The sequence below is a fragment of the Pinus tabuliformis genome, chromosome 7 (assembly GCF_031772625.1).
Source record: "Pinus tabuliformis cultivar Carrire ecotype Pingquan chromosome 7, CPIR1, whole genome shotgun sequence".
Taxonomy (NCBI): domain Eukaryota; kingdom Viridiplantae; phylum Streptophyta; class Pinopsida; order Pinales; family Pinaceae; genus Pinus; species Pinus tabuliformis.
Window position 1 is genome coordinate 1,100,610,374 of NC_142293.1, and position 21,425 is coordinate 1,100,631,798.

The 21,425-nt window shown below is 38.7% G+C and overlaps 1 protein-coding gene across 2 annotated transcripts in view; it reads left to right on the plus strand.

The window, feature by feature from the left end:
* Window positions 1–21,425, plus strand: part of LOC149251393 (uncharacterized) — an 81,462-nt gene that overhangs the window by 46,221 nt on the left and 13,816 nt on the right. Inside the window, exon 3 of one of the 2 annotated variants that reach the window (XM_089459409.1) lies at window positions 7,017–7,237. The exons of the other annotated variant lie outside the window; for it this stretch is intronic. The gene's annotated coding sequence lies outside the window, so the exon portion shown is untranslated. The remainder of the gene's footprint in view (window positions 1–7,016; window positions 7,238–21,425) is intronic. 2 annotated transcript variants of the gene reach the window in all.

The window sequence follows — 21,425 nt, forward strand, 5'->3', positions numbered from 1 at the left end:
ATCCTAACATCTCTCCTTAAGAACAACTTGGGATAGGATTGAAGGATGTACAAATATGACACAATAGGAGAAGGAAGGAGGCATTAGAGCCTATTCCCCCCTTAGTGACAACTTCTTGAACTCCAACTATAAATCGAAGTTTAGTAAACTTCGCCTCTGTGAGAGCCTTTGTAAAGATGTTTGCAACTTGATCATTAGTTGAACAATATTGCACTTCAAGAACATGGTCATGAATGAGCTTTCTGATGAAGTGCATGTGTGGTTCAATGTGTTTGCTACGTTGATGTTGGACTGTATCTTTGCATAGTTGAATGACACTTTGATTATCACACCAAAGTGTAGTCAGATGCTGCTGCTGAAAGCCAAACTCTGACAAGATCTGACGAAGCCACAGGGCTTCCTTACTAGCTTCTACGACGCTACGATACTCTGCTTCTACTGAAGAAAGAGAAATGGCACTTTGTTTCTTGCAAGTCCATGTAATAGGTCCAGAACCAAGAGCGAATACATAACCTGCAGTAGACTTCCGATCATCAAGGTCACTAGCCCAATCGGAATCAGTGAAACCAACCAATAGAGGAGATGCTTCTGCACTGTAATGAATCCCAAACTGAATTGTACCTCGAACATAATGAAGTATTCTTTTAGCTTCTTTCCAATGGGCAAGCATGGGTCAGATACAAAAGTTTTCCTACAAGCTGACGGTATAAGGTAGCATCAACTTCAGGGGAAGTACAAGTGACTGAAAGTTTGGCTCCAGACTAAAAGGGAGAAGGGGTTGGCTTACAGTCTTCCATGTGAAAGTGGCGTAGAAGATCACAGGCATACTTGGACTAGGAAAGGGAAATACCTTCCTTCGATTGCAAGACTTGAAGACCAAGAAAATAATGCAAGTGTCCTAAGTCTGTCATTTCAAACTGCTTTTTAGGGCTGGATTTCACATGGTTTATAAGGTTGGGATCACTACCAATAAGGATAAGATCATCAACATTAAGAACAAGAATGATAAGAGACTTACCCACTTTCTTGGTGTAGACAGTATTGTCAGAATGACACCTAGAAAAGCCAGTATCTAAAAGAAAGCTATCCATTTTGGCGTACCAAGCCCGAGGGGCTTGCTTGAGACCATAAAGGGATTTCTTAAGTCGACATACAAGGCTAGAGTTTGTTTGTATAAATTCAAAAGGTTGTTCCATATAGATTTCTTCATGCAAGTCCCCATGCAAGAAGGCGGATTTAACATCCATCTGATGGACTTCCCATTTGAAAGAGGTAGCAAGGGAAAGAACAAGGCGGATAGAGTTCATTTTGGCAACAGGGGAGAAGGTTTCAGTATAGTCAATGCCTTCAACTTGTGAAAAACCCCTAGCAACAAGACGAGCTTTATGTTTATCAACTTTTCCATCTGGTCCAAACTTGGTTTTGTAAACCCATTTGCATTTGACAAGTCTTCGTCCCTTTGGAAGAGGAACAATATCCCATGTATCATTTGTCAATAATGAATGATATTCTTCATTCATAGTTGTGTCCCAATCTGGATGGCCTGAAGCTTCTGCAAAGGTTTCAGGATCACAATTCGCTGAAGCTTGAGCCAGTAAAGAAGAGGTTCTATCGAATTGAGAACGTGTACGTCGCTGATCTGTAGGATCCCCTGCAAGAGCACCTGCTGCATCCCGAGTAGCACGGACCCATTTTGAAAGCTGAGGAGCTGAAGCAGGATCCTGAGAAGGTGGGGAAGGATTGTCATCCTCGTTGTCATCATCTGAAGAAGAAATATTTTCAGAAGTAGAAGGGATAGAGAGAGGTGGCACATCCGTCGAACTAGGCTCATAGGCCGATATAGTTTCAGCAAACTTTACATCTCTTCTAATGATAACATTTTTTGACTTAAGTGGAATAAGTCTATATCCTTTGACATCTTCAGAATATCCAACAAAAATACATTTTTCACTGTTAGGTTCTAAAGCTTTATGTTTCTCATTTGGAATATGGGCCCATGTTTCACTTCCATAAACACGAAAGTGACTTACATCTGGTTTAATTGAGCTCCATACTTCTTTTGGAGTGATATTATTTAACACCTTAGTAGGAGTGCGGTTTACTATGTAATTTGCACAATTAAGTGCTTTTGCCCAAAAATTAAAACTAAGTCCTTTAGATTGAAGCATACAATTAGCCATTTCCTTTAAGGTGTGATTTTTCCTTTCAACTACATCATTTTATTGTGGAGTATATGGAACAATATGTTGCATTTGAATTCCATGCTCAATGCAAAAGTTGATGAATTTGTTGTTAACATATTCTCCGCCATTATCAGATTTTAGCTTAAGAATTTGATGTCTAGATTGTTTCTCAACAAAGGCCTTAAAGGCCAAGAACATGTTAAATACTTCACTCTTGAGTTTTAAGAAGTATACCCAAGTGCATCTGGAGAAATCATCAATGAAAGTTAAGAAATAATTGTAGCTAGAGAATGAAACAACTGGAAGTGGACCACATAAATCACTATGCACAAGCTGTAAAGGGGCTGAGGCGTGCCAAGAGGCACGTTTTTCAACACTATCACGATGATGTTTTCCGAGTACACATCCGGAACAAAGACCATCTCTGCAAAATACCATAGGAAGACTTGTCACCATATTTTCTTTACATAGATTTTGAAGGGAGCGATAGTTTAAGTGACCAAATCGCTCATGCCAAAGTTTGCTCACTTCGTCATTATGAGCAATGAATACCGAGGGAAGAGTTGACGACCCAAAGTTGTTAAACTTATACAACCTTGTAGAATCATCAGCAATGCTAGTAGCTAAAATCTGTCTAGTATCTTTTAGGTTCTTAATTACAACATCATGAGGTGAAAATTCAACGATTTTACCTTCACCTGAATGAGTTATCTGATATACAGATAGAAGGTTGCAGGATAAGGTTGGAACACATAATACATCATTAAATTGACCATTGTCTAGATGAATAGTTCTAGTCCCTACAACACTAAGAGATCTATCATCACCAACATATATATTTTTGGTGTTATAATCATTTAAAGAAGAAAACATGGCTTTGTTTTTGGCCATGTGATAAAAAGCTCCAAAATCAATGAGCCACTCATGAGAATGAGAAGAAGAAGGTACATTCAGTGCATAACCAGACCGAGATGCTTGACAACCACATGCAGAAAGTGCTATTCCTGAAGATGAAGTTGAAGTTGAAGAATGATCCAAATGGATGTTATGCTTCTTGATCGTTGCTTCCAAGGCTTCCATTTTCTTAAAGCATTTGGATTCTAAGTGGCCATCTCGATTACAAAAGTTGCAATGTCTATCAGTCTTCTTCCCTTTGTTTTTATTGGCCTTATCATTTTGTTGAATTGATTTTTCATTTTGAGACTGAAATTGCTTAGGACCCTTGTTTCGTTTAGGACCATTCTTTTTAGGACACTGCTTCTTAGGATTCTTTGAATTTGGTTGTTGTTGGGCGGCTAAGGCTTTCTTAGAAGAGTTTCCAAGATTAGGAAGACCAAGATGTAAGAGATTTTCTTGTTCTCTTCTTAAAGAATCACAAAAGGCATCAGAAGAGGGGGACTTGTAGTCTTGTCTTTGAGAAATAAAGGCTTCTCTAGTAGAATGGAAGGTGGAAACAAACACAGAGTAGGTTGGTCCCAACTTAGTAAGAATGGAATAGATAAGGCTACCATCTTCTTTATTAACCTTAACATCTTCCAAGAGAAGTCTAAGGGTCTTGAACTTGGACAAAAAATCTTCAATGGAAGAAAAATTATTGGGGTCCAACGTAAGCAACTCATTTTCGAGTTGATGGGCTCTAATTTCATTTTTAATTCCAAAAACTTTAGTGAGTTGTTTCATTGCTTCATTAGGGGTGTCAAGTTCGGCGATATGGAATCTAAGGTCTGGAGAGAAAGACATCCCTATCAACCCACGTGCTTGATCTTGCCTATTTTCCCATTTGGTTGCCTTATCTTCATCTTTAGGTTTAGTTTCCTAGCCTGGGGCTATTCTGTAAAGACCTTTATTTCTAAGTAAATCCACAATGTAGGACCACCATTGGAAGTAGTTGGTGCTGTCAAGAATAACTTGGCATGGAATTTCCATTTTAACAGAAACTGAAGCTGTAGATGCTGAAACTAAGTGTTCCAATGGAAAGATCTCGAAAAATTAGGCCGATTAAAAAAACGGCTTTGAAAATGACTTCCAGATGAAGAAGTTATGGCTTTTTGAAGAAAAGTTGTTGAAGTGCGTGAATGTGCGGAAGTGAATGATAATGTTATATTAAAAAAAATCCCCCTCCTTTCCAAACTTATAATCTAATTAGCTCAGTTTAAAAAAGATTTTATGTGACCCACTTTTATAAATAAGTGAAAGTCACTTTTACAATGGTACTTTATGATCTACTCACTAAAATGTAACTTAAATAAAAGATAAAGAGACTTTAGAATTATAAGTGACTCACTTTTATAATGGGTGAGAACACTTTTACATAAAGTAACTTTAAAACATAAGTTACATGTGCTTTTTGAAAAAGTAACTCAACAAAAAGAAAGACTTGAACCCAAGACCTCTATTATCATAAAGTAACTTTGGACCAAGTGAACTATATTAAAAGGTTAGTGATTTCTGGAAAATAGAAAGGGTGGGGGGTTAGTCACTGAAGCTTTGGGGTGCATGCTTACTTGGAAAAGCTCTTTTTGCTTACAAAACAAAAAACCACACAACCCAATATGGACATACAAAAAAAACCAAACCTTATGGTTTGAAGTTAGCTTTCGCTAGAAATTAAATATTTTCCTCAATGTTTCTGATTTTCCGAGATCACACTAAGGTGCGACGGAAAAGAGCATACGCATGAGAAAAGTCTTTCCTTTCTGTTTCTGATTTGCCCTGATCGCACAAAGTCGCGGGGCAAAGAGCATACGCATAAATGAAAGGTATAGATCCGGTAATAAAAAACAGAGTTAAATAAACCGAAATAAACAGAGAGATGAATAACTAAAACTGCAAATAAAGACTGTATACCTTCAGATCTTAAAAATGACGTAGCTAGGGCTATCGGAAACCTTTTCGCGTGAAACGAAAGGGGTTCCTCATTGGAACAGACGCTCTTAACACAATAGACCAGTCCTCTCGGCCTAAAAGCAATCAGAAACAATAGATCTAGGAAATGACAGTCACATGCACTTGTACCGGCTTCGGATTTGGATCACCAATGGATGCGGCCCTCAAATAGCTCCGATACCATGTAGGAATTTACAAGGTAAGTTCCTCAGATAGAACACCAGACGCCACCACTCACAAACAGATCAGAGATCAATACACCAATATTCTTGATGTGGTTAAAACCCTCAAGGAGGGAAACAGTCCACGACCTGAGCCAACGCGGCCACTTCAGGCAATTTATATTAATAAAAGAATGAAAATTTACATAAGCTTCTCTCATGAACAGTCACATTACAAATGACCCTCTATGCTCTTTAAATAGAGATCATGGACCAATCGGGTGTTAAGCCACGGATCAAGTGTCGGTAATACTGAGGACAGAATGAACCGTCAGATCACTTTATGTCTAGAACATATCGTGACCGTCGGATTGTAAGTTACAAATGTACATAATAGAGAAACACACTTGACCTCACTCTACACTAGACCAAGTTATACTTAACTATTTCCTATGTGTCGGAATATCCTAACATCCTCTTAGAAGCTTCCCGGGTCACTATAAAAAGAGGCTTATTCTCTTTTTAATGGCATGCAATCTGAACACAAATTCTTTGAAATATCTTCTGCATCCAGAGTAGTCAAGCACATCTGAAGAAGGTTGAAAGTGCTTGGGTTTATCTTTTGTTTATGGTTATGGAATTCGCTGAGCTCTTAGGCATGTTCTGAAGCCAATTGTCTCTCCCTGAAGGACAGATTTGTGCATTATCTGAGGCTACTTCAACCCTATCATCTCTGAGTTTTTTGGTCCTCGGAGGGCACAGATGTTGGTATACTTAGCACATGTTTTAGGTCTGGAGCAGAACGTTGTGGAACTTATCTTCTATGCTTATCTTCTGATCTGTCTTAACGTGCTTCAGAGAGAGATTACTGACTTACACTCTATTCTGTCCGAGCTCTGTTGAAGTCACATGTGTACAGGATGAGATCCATTCAAAATCTGGAACAGGACGTGCCAAATCTGACCTCATTTGAAAATTAAACAGCGAAATTTGCAGACTGTTCTCTAGTAGGATTTCAACACAATAGACCTGGGTTTGTTCAAAGCTTTCTCAATAGTATTCTCATCGTCTTCCAAGGTAGAGTTAGGTCCATTACCTGAGGTAACTCATATCTTTGTAAGGCCTAATTTGACCTATTCTGTAGCAGCCGTATGAACTGAGGTAAGTTTGTGATTTGAGGCGTAACGAACCTATCCTCTCTTAACTGATCTATGTCAATCTGAGGTGAATATTTGAGGGCATTTGGTTCTGATGTTTTGAAGCTCTAAGGGCAGTTCTGAAGTATACTTTGAAATCTGCTAAGTCTGTTCTGAAGTATATTGTCATGACTCATGACATTATTTCAAGCTGAAGTTGCTGGCACATTAGTCCTTGATTGGAACTTCTTTGTTTGCTATTTTGCTGGTAGTTTTTATAGTTTTCTAAGGCTGATTCATGCCCTAATCAGAGAATTAACTTGACTGTATTCAAGGCACTTCTAGAACTTGTGATTTGATCTATAGCACATCACTGAGTTATTTACTTGTAAAGTTTTTCTCAAGGACTGACTAGGGCTTTGCAGAAGGTGCAATACTGTTATTCTGAAGCAGTACCTATGGTCTATAGTTCTGAGACTTAATTGCAAGACAAAAGTCAAGTTGTAGTGTATTCTTGTTTGGCATTAAAAACTGTCTCATCTCTTGCAACATTGCTTAACTGACATTGAAGTTTCTGGAGTATTATTCAGTGTATAAGGGTTTCAAACAGACTATTATTATTTGTGGACTAATTCAGAGTGTCCTTCAAGATTTGATATCTGGTCAGGCTCAGACCTCTGGAGAAGAGACTTCATCTACAACAAGGGGAGAAGCATCAGTATATGTGAGCAGAGAAGGTACAAGTAAGAGCAGTAGTGAAGACATCTTCAGGCAAGGTCTTGACAGTCAGTGACTCATTTGATCTTCAGGTTCAACTGTGACATATTTTGCATCAGCAAGATTGAAGGCATCATTGCATCAGAGACTTGAGGTACTAGAACTGTTCAAAATGTCAGTAAAGGCTTTTACATCATTTAGCGATAGTTTTTGAAGAAGTCCAGTTTTATTGCATATCTGAAGCATATATCAACAGTAAGGGTTTCATTGAATATTCTTGTAAGTGGGTCATTATCCTTGGTACGGAAGCCCACAAATAGTTTCTATATTTTGTATATTTTCAGGCTGGTTGGGTGGTTCAAGGCAGGAGAGTGAAGCCTCCTTTCGGTTGTAGCCTGAAAATACTTCAGGCTGGCAAGGCAGTGTTAGGACAAGTTGGAGCTTGCAGGGTGTTGAAGCATCCTATCAGTTGTAGCTGATAAAACTAGGGCGTTGGAGCATCCTTCCAGTTGGAGCTAGTAAACCAGGGTGTAGGAGCATCCTTTCAGGAGTTGGAGCTACCTGATAAACTTGAATGCTTTTCTAGAGTACTAGGGAGTTGGGGCTTCCCTTTCAGTTGGAGCTGAAGCATTATTGTACTCACAGAATATTATAAAAGTGTTCAGTGTTTCTTCTCTCGGAAGGGTTTCCACTTAAAAATTTGGTGTACTGCTCTTGTGATGTGTTCTCTTGTTCATGCTCTAAAGTTTTTATAGTTAACTAATTGTAAGTAAAATACTGATTCACCCCCCTCTCAGTGTTTCCGACAATGATTGCTTCTTCTGCACATTATAACGCTTAAGAATGATGGTATTTCATAGATGGTACACAAATGGTGGCATCTTCTATGAAATAAAACCCCACCATACCACTATTCACTTGCACCCACTGATTGATGGGTCAACCTGGAAACTAATCGTCCTCTTGAGGTTGGAAGCACCTAACAGGGCTTTGGATAACCTTCCCATACCTAAGTATGGTAACTTGTTTACAAATCGAAAGCTAGCAAGATATTTGAAGATGTCAGGCCAGGGTAACTCCAGAATGAGCGGGAGAGAAAACTGATATATTATTCATTAGCTAACACACATTTATATACATAAACTTGACGGATCAGTTCATCTTCTTGATGACTGTCCAGTTCACCCATCTGTTTCGGATTAGGTGTCAACATTCCCCCCCTTAATCTGAAGGGATGTTGGTGAGTCCAAGCATCGTTCTGAATCTTTCAAGCTTTTCTCTTCCAAGCGCTTTGGTGAAGATGTCTGCAATTTGCTCGTTTGTGGAACAATGACGGAGATGGATTGTTTTGGCCTCAACATGATGTCGGATCAGATGATATTTAGTATTGATGTGCTTAGTACGATCATGGAACTTTGGGTTCTTGGCCAACTTTATTGCAGAGGTGTTATCAATCATGAGTGGAGTTGATTGTATTTGTTTTACCTGCAAATCTTCAAGAATTTTCCTGAGCCACACAATTTCTTTCGTTGCTTCAGCTGCTGCCACATATTCTGCTTCTGTTGTGGAATCTGCTGGTACTGATTGTTTGCGTGATCTCCAGGAGATAGCTCCCGATCCAAGACTCATAGCATACCCTGAAGTAGATACCCCAGTTTCTTTGTCTCCATCGAAGTCTGAATCAGAGTATCCAATCAAGTTGAAGTCGTCCACCTGTGTATACTTGATTCCAAGGTCTTGAGTTCCCTTCAAGTACCTTAGAACTCTTTTTGCAGCAGACCAATGTCCCTCACAAGGATTTTGCATAAACCTGGAGAGGATTCCAACAGCAAATGAAATGTCTGGTCTGGTAGTAGTGAGGTAGATGAGACTTCATACAAGCTGTCTATACTTTGTTGCATCCTCAAATTCCTTTCCTTCAATAGATGTGAGCTTCAAGTTTTGTTCCATTGGAGTAGAAAAGGGATTGCACTCTGTCATGCCAAATCTGTTTAACAAATCTCCAATGTATTTCTTTTGAGAAAGAAATATGGACTTTGGATGTTGGGTTACTTCAATGCCAAGATAGTAATGAACATAGCCCAACTCAGTGATTTCAAAATTTTTTCCTAATTCTTTCTTTATGGATGCAATATAGCTTTCATTGTTCCCTGTCATTAAAAGATCATTTACATATACCACAAGATATACAACTGTTTTGCCAACTTTCTTGACAAATAAAGTTGCATCATCAAGATCAAAATGATTGAAGTTGAGTTTCAGAAGATGCTCAGTTAGTTTTTCATACCAGGCTCGTGGTGCTTGTTTGAGGCCATAAAAGGACTTCACAAGTTTGCATACTTTATGTTCATATCCTTTCACAGCAAATCCTTCAGGCTGGGACATAAAAACATTCTCTTTTAGATTTCCATTCAAGAATGCAGTTTTTACGTCCATTTGATGGACTTTCCAACCGTTCTGAGCAGCTAGTGCAAAGAGTGTCTGGATGGTGGCCCACTTTGCTGTGGGGGCAAAAGTTTCCTCATAATCGACCCCTTCCTTCTGTGCAAAACCTTTTGCCACAAGCCTAGCTTTGTGCTTGTCAAGTGAGCCATCAGCTTTGTACTTGTTCTTGTAGACCCACTTGCAGCCAATTGGTTTTGTTCCAAATGGAGGATCAACCAGCTTCCAAGTGCCATTCTTTATGAGGGCATCATACTCCTTCTGCATCGCTTCTTTCCATTCATCATGAGAAGCAGCTTCTTTGAAGGAAGTTGGTTCAAAATCTGTAGACAAGTTCAATTCACAATCATAAGTAACATCCATATCTATTATCAACAGGTGAATTAGAGTTATCTACATCACCTCCATCTTGTCGGTTTGTATTTCTGGTTCTTGTTTTTCCAATTTCATCAGGATGAACACTTTCAAGTGTCTTTGTCAGCCACTTTGGGGCACCTTTCTGAGATGGTCCAGGCTGCTCTGTTGATAGAGTTGAGTCTGAATCAAGATTGAGTCTCCCAATTCTATCAATTACATCACTTAAAGCATCATCCGTTGTTGGAGTGTCATGCAGGGGAGATTGTTCTTCAGAAGAAGATTCCACATGTTGATCTAGTATAGGAATCCCCCCTTCAAGATGTGGAATCTGATTATCAAACTCTTGAAATGATTTCGGTTTTGTGAATTTATCCAAGCGATCAAGTTGCCGCTCAACAACACTGTCAGATTTGGATGATTCAAGAAAAATGACATCTCTAGATAAAACAAACTTTTTATTTACTTCATCATAGAGACGGTATGCTTTAGATGTGTTTGAATACCCCAGGAAGATACACTTACGACTTCTAGCACCAAGTTTGTTTCTATGTACCTTTGGTATTAAAGCATAACAGGTGGAACCAAAAATCCTGAGATGTTTTACCGAAGGAACATGTCCATACCACAATTCATAAGGAGTCTTGTTTCTTATAGCACTAGATGGACACTATTCTTTATATATGCAGCACATAGAACAGCATCAGCCCAAAACATTGTCTTTACATTTTTGAAGAAAAGCATGGATCGTACCATATTCAAGATTGTTCTATTCATTCTTTCTGCTACACCATTCTGTTGGGGATTATAAGGTACAGTTGTTTGATGTTTAATCCCATGTTGGCGAAGATAGTGTTCAAATTCATTTGATGTATATTCCTTTCCATTATCAGTGCGAATAGACCCAATATGAGATTGTGCATCATTTTCAATCCACTTATGAAAATTCTTGAATGTTTGAAAAGCATCAGATTTGTTCTTCAATAAATAAACCCAACACATTCTGGTGTAATCATCAATAAATGTCATGATATACTTATTTCCATTTGCAGAAGAAACAGGCATTGGACCACATAAGTCTGAATGAATGAGTTCAAGCTTCCTATGTGCTCTTGAATGTGAATCATGAAAAGACTGTTTGCTATGCTTTCCTAGAATGCAAGCATCACATTGCTTATGTTTTCTAGGAATTGTAGGCAAACCAGCAACACCATTTTTCTTCAACAAGCGGAGACTATCATAGTTTAAATGTCCAAATCTAGCATGCCATAATAAACTTGATGGAAGTGTACCTTCTTCATGATGAGAAATATATGAAAAATGTTGTGCATCAGCAGAGGTTCCTTGCAGTTTAAGAAGTCTTTCTTCTTCTATACCCCTCATGACAAGTGAATGGTCAGATGCCTTTCTTACCTCAAGCTTTCCATCAAACATATGAATGGAGTGACCTTGCTGGCGGATGTGGACCAGGGACAGCAAGTTTCTCTTGAGCTGTGGGAGATATAGAACATGATCCAGAAGAAAGTCTGGAAGACCAGGCAGTTTAAGCCTGATTGTGCCAAGCCCTGATGGCTTGATTTTTGACTGATCTGCAAAGTATACTGCTCCATCAACATTGTTAGTGAAATCTTCAAAAAAATCTTTCCTATGAGTCATATGACAGGTTGCTCTTGAATCAAGCAACCAGTCATTTTTCGAAGAAGCAAGTGAAGCATTAAACAAATCTTCATTTACTCCAATGTTACATTGTGCCTCAATATAGTGAGCGGATTTAGATGCTTTACCTTTGTCTGTGTCATCAGTTTTACCTTTCTGCTGATTTCTTCTCTGCTCAATCTTGTCCCATGGTAGCTTGCATGTAGAAGCATCATGTGATCCATTTCGTTTGCAGCGAATGCAATGTAAGTCTGCCTTTTCTTCTTGAGAATGACTGCCCCCCCTGCCTCTGAAGTATCTTCTTCTTTCTCTTGAATGCATACTGTAACAAAAATTATTTCTGCTAATAAAAAGACTTCTACTGATGTACAGTGAAATTGTACTCAAAAAAGGGCAAATACTTTACTGTTTCTTCAAAGCCCTCCAAAGATCCTCACCATATTACATATGTAAAAACTCAAATGCTGGTTAATGTAACCACAGTGCACACATATATACAACGTTAGTGCACATATAAAGCACCGCCACAACAACAGTGTTAACTCAGCACCGCTATCTCAGATAAAAGGAACACCGCATATAAAGTGATCAAAAAATTTCAATGTATTGTAAATACACCAGCATGCAATCAACGCACATACAATCTCAGTTTAGCAGCATAATCTATTACTGTAAACGCACTTGTTTTTCTACAAGTCCGAAAGGACTTCTCCACAGAACCGAATCACCACAGGATCAAAATCTGAAAGAGATCCTCGCAACACAGCCACATGTACAGTGTTAAGTTGACTTGACTTTTGTTGTCAACACACTGCATCTCTGCGCCATTCAACTGTTCTTGAACAAAAGGGACATCAATTCATTTACATGCACTCTACCCAATAACTATTTCTTCATTAAAAAAACGACTTCTCAAATTCTGCCAGCCTCAACTCGCAGATTCCATCACTCCACAAAATACAAATTGCACAAAATGCAAACTGCGTCTCAAATACAAATTGCACAAAATGCAAACTGCGTCTCAAATAGTTGGTAAACTCAAATCTGTAGCATAGCTTGGCTCCTTAACAAACTGCGCCACCGTCTCACATTAAAAGTCGTGCGGATGCAAAGAACGATGTATATACTAACTATATTTAATAAGAGTTTGTTTAATGCACACAACATTGGCATTACAACGAACAAAAAATTGATAAAGGTTTTCTACCTTCATTTATACGCTGATCAGCATAACTCCATATCGGTTTCACCTTCAGAGTTCAACCCAAACTAAGCTTTCCAGATAGCAGGTAGCCTCCAGATTCGTCACAACGATTGATATGCAGTTCTGTCGGGCTTTGGGAGAACTGGCAGTTTGGGCGAGAGATGAAAAGCGGCTATGGCATATGCTTTTTAGAGACAGCTTCAAACTCTTAAGCAGCCAAAAACATCACAATGAGTTGGACAAAGAATGGTGACTCCAGGATCAGTGGATTGTTAATTTTAAACGACTTTAGAACCACAGTTAGCAACAACGAATTTCCTTTTAGTGCCCCGTTCCTCCATCACAACGGCAACATCTCTAACTTTTTGAAATAGTGCTGGCAAATTTTTCAACACTGTATCGACAAAGATACATCAAAGATCTCGATTACAAGGTATTTGGTGTTAAGGAACTTGAAGCGTCAGGTATTCATGCGCAGAGAGGGGCAGCGTTGAATACCTGATACCATGTATTCATGCGTAGAGAGGCAACAAAAAAAAGTATAACAACGCTTATGCAATCAATATAAAAAATGCATCAACGCTCAGGTGCATTGCACATTCAGCAGGGCAGAGGGCGCAGTGTCAGGATAGAGGCAGCGCTGGTGCGCCAGAGAACATTATGGGCAGATGCGTTGGCAGTGCTCAGGGCAGAGAATGAAACGCATGACAGAGGCAGCGCTCAGGTATGAGCAGCTCTCAGGACAGCAGGAGTTACAACTATTTTTGGGACCTGTGCTCTGATACCATGTCAGGCCAGGGTAACTCCAGAATGAGCGGGAGAGAAAACTGATATATTATTCATTAGCTAACACACATTTATATACATAAACTTGACGGATCAGTTCATCTTCTTGATGACTGTCCAGTTCACCCATCCGTTTCGGATTAGGTGTCAACAGAAGATAATGCATGTGTGAAGTATTCTTGTGCCTTTTGCTCTAAATGTGGTCCAATGTGATACTTATATGGTTGCTTTACCTATGATGATGACCTCACTTGATTTTGAGGGTATGTTATAGATGTCTTCTTCTAGGTACAACAACTATTCCAGAAGGGATTGATAGAGACTTCTCTAGCACTTTAGAGAGGATGTCCAACACCACTTGATGACACTTCAAGGCATTGTAGCTAGGACGTTGACCACTTAGAGAAGAGTGTTGACCTTTGGATTGATCCAGCATTGATGATGACCTTCTCCTCTCTGTGTAGAGCCTGAAACGCTTCCGAGAGTAGCCAGGATGTTGCCATGAAAGATGATGTATCCAAGTGACCATTGGATGCCCCCTGCTTGGCATTCCACCTTCTTGATGGACGTTGTCCTATTCCTGGATGAGTTTATGGATGATGATGACTTGTGATCCCTTTGGAAGGGGTGGTGCACCTTTCTTGATGATGACATGTAGTATCTCTTTTTAATTAAAATTAAAAATTTAATAGGGTGTTTGCTTTAGAAAATTAAGACATGCATTTTTATTCCAAAAACACCATAAAATGTGCACAATTTCACACGATAGATATTGCCAACAAATTAATAAAAATGCAATATAAAAATCCATAAATTAAGTGAACTGCTGCAACTCCGGCAATATTTTATTAATGGAATTTCAAGAGGAAATTTACATAAATATTTAAATCAAAACCTAGGATTTGACTCCCAAATTGCTTGCACCTGATCTCTTGCCAACTCACCCCCCTGCGGCACCACAAAATTTGTTCTTGGCAAATTTGGAATTCGGCCTCAACCAGCTGTAAATCACTTCACCGCTGCTCAAGGATTTTGGCCCCTCTTGCAAAATTAAATGATCAACTAGGGTGGCTTTGCAACCACCAAAACCGACCGCCACCAGCTAGGGTGTATATCTCAACACCGAAACTGGGAATTCTACAAGGGTTTCCCCTCACATGGTAAGCTACGAGAGCTCCAATAACAATTTATCAAATATCCAATCATAACCCTGAATGAACTCTCTCCTTTCTTTTATAATTTTCCCCATCCAAATACCATGGGCCACTGAAATACCATGGGTCACTTTTTAATAATAAAGTGACTTTATAAGTTTTATTTCTTAATTAAATCAAAAGTCACTTATAATCCCTTTTTTAAAAATTTAATTACTCACTATCACCTTTAAGATGACATTAAATAAATAATTTATTTTTTTCCTCTTCTTTTCTCGAGAAGGACATTACAGTCCTCCCTTCCCGAGATTGCTTCTCCCAAGCAATCCAAAACCTGCGTATTAATAACGGGATCCCACTTTCGCCTGTAGAATGCTCCAACATATTGTTGCTGTGCCATCCTAACAATATCATAAGCTGGAGCTCCAAAGATGCTACCTCCACATGCAAGCTCATCACTTGTCTGTAAGTTCCAAAGGATATTGCTATAATCCATTGTAACATCCAACAATCACCTGAGTGAAATTCTCTGTAACAGCAGCCGTGCTTTTAGCTGGGCATCCCAAGTCAGCCTCCCATCGCACATAACCACTGTATGCATCAATGCACAAAAAATTGTGTGCATGGGAGCCAATAAATATGTAATATTTATCATGCCACTTCACAAATAAAGGTGACGCATCAACACAGGAATGCAACAAGGCTTTCCATAGCTTGTTCATCTTCCCAGAATCTTTATTACTGAAGATTGTACAGGATTTCTGAAGAACTGAATGAATGTCAAATTCTTCTTTAGATGCAATTTTGTTACATCGAGAAAATGCCACTGCTTCTGGTAAACTAAGACCAGACTCCCAGAGCTTCAGACCAATTTCATCATTTTTGGATTGCGCTTCTAGAAACCGCTGCATTTTTTGAGGTCTGGGAGCATAACTATGAAGACTCAGATTGTGTTTTTTCATGATAGAACTCTTCTCCTCAAGTACAAATTTTGATCCTTCCTTCACACCAGGACTGCCACAGCAGTAAATAGCCTTTTCGGTACCGTGTAGTTTGTCCCACACACTATCAAGAACTTGAAGGAAATGTGAACATTGATCCACATATGTGCTTGAACTTGACAAGGCTATCAGTATATCCATCAACTCAGGAGATTCCCAATCATTTACAGTCCAACACACTGAATTTGCATTCCCTTCCCATGCCAAGTGTTTCCATATACTACAAGATTGATCTTGCAGTTTCTTCTCAATATTAACTACCTGCATAAGATTAGTGACACCAAGTTCTTTGAAAAAGTTACGCCACTGTAACATATTCAATGATCTCACTTCATTAGAATCAAATTGCAGATACACTATCAATTTCATTCCAGACAACATTTGTGCCAGGAAGAACTTTTCTCATATCAATCAGATTACCAATATTAACTACCTGCATTAGATTAGAGACCCCAAGTTCTGTGAAAAACTTACACCATTGTAACATGTTCAATGATCTCACTTCATTAGAATCAAATTGCAGATACACTATCAATTTCATTCCAGACAACATTTGTGCCAGCAAGAACTTTTCTCATATCAACCGGATTACCAAATTCTCTGCTAAAGTGAAGTGGTTCAGAACCAGCACATCTGTTTCCATTTTTTGTTATGATTGCAACTTTCTCATGTAGTTCTAGAGTTATTTTTGGCCTCTGCAAGTGTATCATGATAAAAGCTGTATATTCGGCCAAAATTAACTTATCTTTTGTAAGGCATTCAACATTTGTCATAGCTTGTAAAATTTGTTTCATCACAATTTTATGTCTTGACAATTGATCAATGCCAACATGCCATAGCACACATACTATCACATCTGAATCAGTTCCGACCACAATATCACCACCAACTGTCCGAAAGAAAAAGAGAGAACTGTGTACAGTTCTTAACTCACAATAGAGCTCTGTCAGCCAGAGTAAAAAGTTCAGCCTCTGTTGTTGTCTTTTTGCTTCTCTAAGTTTTTCTTCATGCTTTAAGGCTCCTGCTGCCTCTCTGTCTTCCTTTTCTTTATCTCAGCCTGTTCCTTGTCCACGAGTTTTCAAAACAGCAGCATATCCTTAGCCAAGTTCCGAGTGCATGCCAGTTTACCTTTTACCAATTTTAAGGATCGTAAAGATCTAGATTTCACCTCCTTTTGGTAATAGTCTGCAAAATTCTTCGCGTCATAAGATTTCTTTTTATGATATGTCAGGAAGACTTTTTGGTGTTTTGGCAAGTCCCTTTTCACAATGTTGGTCCAATCCCCTCTAATTTTTTCGGAAGAGTTCCTTACAACTACATCTGGAGACTCCTGTACAGACATCTTTAAGAGTGCCTTGTGTTCAGTAATCTCATAACCATCTGCTTTTTCAAAACCTTTACAGAGCGATGTTGTATTGTGCCTGCTTCAGCCAGTAATAACTGTTACATGTCTAGTATGTTTTGTTTTGCTGGTGATGTTTCTAAAGCAAATGCCAAAACCAAATGTTTGGGGATGGAAACTATTTGTTTGAGCATTGGAAGAACATTCAAGGTTTTTAGATGGTGTCAACAGGTCATAAATTGCAAGATTCTGAATAGGTTGATTTGGTGCACTATGGATTCCAGGTGTTGACAAAGGAAATTTATCCGGAATGCGATTAATCCTCAGCTCATGGGAAGCATCACCTACAGGCAGGCTTCTTGAAGAAGCGATTTCTCCCAGCCTCACTCTCTTGTACGAGTTCATCCTCGCACGTTTTTCAAGCATGATCCTGTAATTTTCTTCAGATATCTCAAGATCACCATCAGCATTATGGCATGCAGAAGCATCATAACCAACCTCTGCTTCATCATTGCTTCTCTCTTTAATGTTGCTTGTGATGGTAAATTTGATGGCTCCTCAGGGTTACTCATATGTTCAATCATTGCTTCAAAACCGTTGTTTCTAATACATTTCACCCTATCGCTATTGGTATGGTTCACGTGATCATCCTCATCTGTTCATAACTGGAAATCCCGAATAGAAGCTGAGTTGAAAAGTTTTAAATACGAGTAGTGACAACTGCCTTCCACTTTACTATTGCTAATGTAGTTGACAAGATCATCCTCGTCTATTGTAACTAGAAATCCCGAATTGAGTCTGATTTGAAAAGTTTGGAAAATGAGTAGTGACAACTGCGTTCCTGTCCAATATAGACCGCATTGGAACCCTTTTTTGTTGAATTCCCAACATCAAAAAGTGCTCTAATGTTTTCAGCGGTGAAGCGCAATTTATTATTGAGGACCATAACACCAGTGCTTTGTAGAATAAACACCAAAGCTGGTTCCACATTAGCAGGATAAGTGTTATCATTTGCATCAAGAAGCATTCCCAGCGCATCAGCCTAGTGACCAAGCTTGTGGGCAGCGATTTTGCTCGGAGAAAGAAGATGCATGGAAGAAATTCTCCTATGCAACCTCCAGTAATTCCCATTGGGTGTGAAGCCAGTGACCTGCCCAAACAACAACTACTGCACAGATTACTTGAGGGGTCTATTGGTGGAATCAAGTGAGTTGAGCAACTCTCGGGCCACTTCAGGGTTCGATGTAATAATGGTAGGCGTGGAGTTTAATCTAAAGGCCATGATGAGCGAGCGATTGAGATTGGAGCCACGATTCTTCCAGCGCCCGAGAGATGATGAGAGAAAGTCCCTTGTTGATTGCAGTTGATTCCAATGGCCGCATCCACTAAAAGCACATTCATGTTCCTCTGCTTTAGATAATTGTGATGACATGGCCACAAGTGTCACAACCAAGCGGTATTGGATACCATTGAGTTTGCTATAAAGGCGGGTGTGTGGATTGGAAGAAGGATTTCATCCTACGATCTTTAAAACTCCTCCGCCTCCATAAATCTTCACGGCCCCTAATAAAGCTCCTTTCACAACTTGTTCAATCAAAGTTTCTCTAAGGGCTTGCCAAGTAATTTTTTCTGCAAGATATCCAGCTAACCCTTCATACCCTTTCTTGAAAGCCAGGTTGGTAGGAGTCCAACCATTAGGAGACTCTGGTCTGGGATCAGTAACTAAGCTTGCATTGGCCCCTGCAGCTAATAGTGTTGGTACCATCCGCTTCCTTCCATAAACGATTGTCCAGTACAATTCCAACCACCAAAGTGCACATCTTGTGGCATATCTCAAACCCGAGGCACTATTTTTTGATAAATTGTAAGAAAACTATTTCCATGGAATACTCTGCTTCCTTCCTTGATTGATCCCGCATAAATAGTGAAAGTCCAAAAATTTCCTGTACACCGGCATAATGCTTCTAAGCCTTATCAATTTTGTAATCACTGGACAACAATCAATAATTTAAAGGAGCAAGTTCATAATTCCGCAACATGAAGGCATAGTTTCCCAATATTGAACTAAATGTGCAGATGGACCCATCTTGCTGCACAATATTTGCTTGAGCCCGCACTACCTGATATGGCTCATATCCATGTGCATTTGTCAAATTGATTCCAGAATTACCATCCTCGATGTACCAGCTGGTTTGGGACCTAACTAGTGCCAACCAGACCCCAAATCGGATTTTTCTCCTAGTTCGATGGTTGAGGGTGGTTGATTCACCATTTTGACTGATTATCGGTTCAAACTAATTGGTTTTTATAACTATGTAACTTTATTCTAGTAATTCAATGTCTCTATAAGCTAGTTTATAAGGTTTATATCTAAACAAGATTTGCTTTTGAATTTATAGGAATGGCCCTTGTGCTCTAGTCCCATTGACCTATTTGTGTTATTTATTGGACATTAATATAGTTATTTTGTCTTATTATGTTGGGGGAGACCCAACAAATCCTCCTCTTTCCATTGTTTCTAGGCATAGTTTTCCCATAAGGGAATTCAACCAATGATTCATAAAGAATGTATCTATTATTAGGTAAAGGATTCTTCAAATACATTGCCATAGGATTTAATATACATCATGTAATAAGTTATTTAGCTACCCCTTCAACTAACCTATATCTAGTTTTGGGTCATTAACATTTATTATGAACCACTAACATTAAGTCTCCTAATGTCAATAACAAATATTTATTGAGTACTACCTTAACATGTTTATAGGTCTAAAGGTGCTAAATTGGAGTCTTAAGAATGAAAGTTTTTGTTGTTTTATCATGGTTGTGGGGGAGCTGACCCCCCCGGTCGAATTCGCTCCCTAATTTTTTTTTCTCCTTGCCTTTTAAGGAGTGATAGAGGGAGCTATTACAATTTTTTTGAGCGTGGCACCCTAATGTTCAATCCTATGGCCCTAGTGTTGATATGCAGTTCATTTATCTTTCATTTTGAGAGTGGTTTCGACCTCATTGGATTTCATATGGAGAAAGTAGAATTTTAGATCTCACCCAAAATCCAACAGACTTGTCATTTTTCACGATTTTAGGATTATGGGAGATTGCAATGTTTCCATTGGATTTTTTCATGTGCTAGGGTATGGAACTTGTATTTAATCAAGAGCACCAAGCCCTCTTTGCTGGGGAGACTCCCAATGATCAAGAGCACCAAGGCCGTTTGACTATGCAGGAGGAGACTCCCAATAAAGCACGAGACAAGAAATTAGAAATTTCTCATGGCAAGAGGGTCAAGCAGTGGATAATAGATTTACTTGTCTTTTCTAGTTTCTAGTACTTTTTATAACTGTTGACTCTTTCATATTTATTATGGTATTTTTTGTAAACAATATATGGCAATCTAAGCTTGAAGTTTGAAGATGACATTTATAACTCATTGCTAATGAATTATGAATATGATGCTTCGTGAAAGTTGAAAGTTGAAACATTTCATTTCATGTTAGATATTCTTTGTTATAGTTTGGTTACTTCATAATGGTAATGGTTACAAGTACAACTTTAGTGATAAATGATGACAAATGTTATATATTGAATTTTGAAAGCTTGAAACATAAAGATTGATGAATCATGAGACTCAATATGTTGTATGTTACTAACTTGTGGACGTGGTTGATGAAGATTATAACTTCTAGATGATTGATGTTATATGGTTCAATCCATGTTTTTATGTTTTTTATATCTAATTCATTATTCTACATGCTTTTGTTGACATATATGCATCAAAATATATATTATATAAAATTTCGCTCCCGAACCGCAAGCTTTTGAAAATGTCGCTCCCCGCTCCCTCTTTCGCTCCCGCTCCCAAGTAACCTTGTGTTTGAGTAATGTTCCCACCACACTTAACAGATTTCAAACATATTTATCCCTTGTATAACTTTAAGAGTGATATAACTTGATATAATGATGTTGTAGTTGTTTTAGTTATTTACAATATATGTTTATTTTGAGTGTTGCATAAAAATAGGTTACGGTCTTAGAATCACTTACACTACCAATCCAAATACCACAACAAAATACGTTGCACAATGGAACAAAATACAACAATACATCAACACGTGCACAATAGTCAACCTTTTACAATTTTCAACAACCCAACTTCGTTATATTAACAAATTGTAATACAACTGTTTAGGGCTCTCGTACCAGGGATAATGGCCCTCATACATCCACTGATACCAGAATACAAGAACAAGATACATTGATCGTCTAGCTGATATAGAGCTCCTCACAACTGCCTTGAGTGCACCCTAAACACGACTGTTGGTCCTTCTGCTCCTAATTTGCACCTCTGCCTCTATCAATGGTCCTGCTCCTTTAGGTCACTGAACATGGCTTACAAATATACC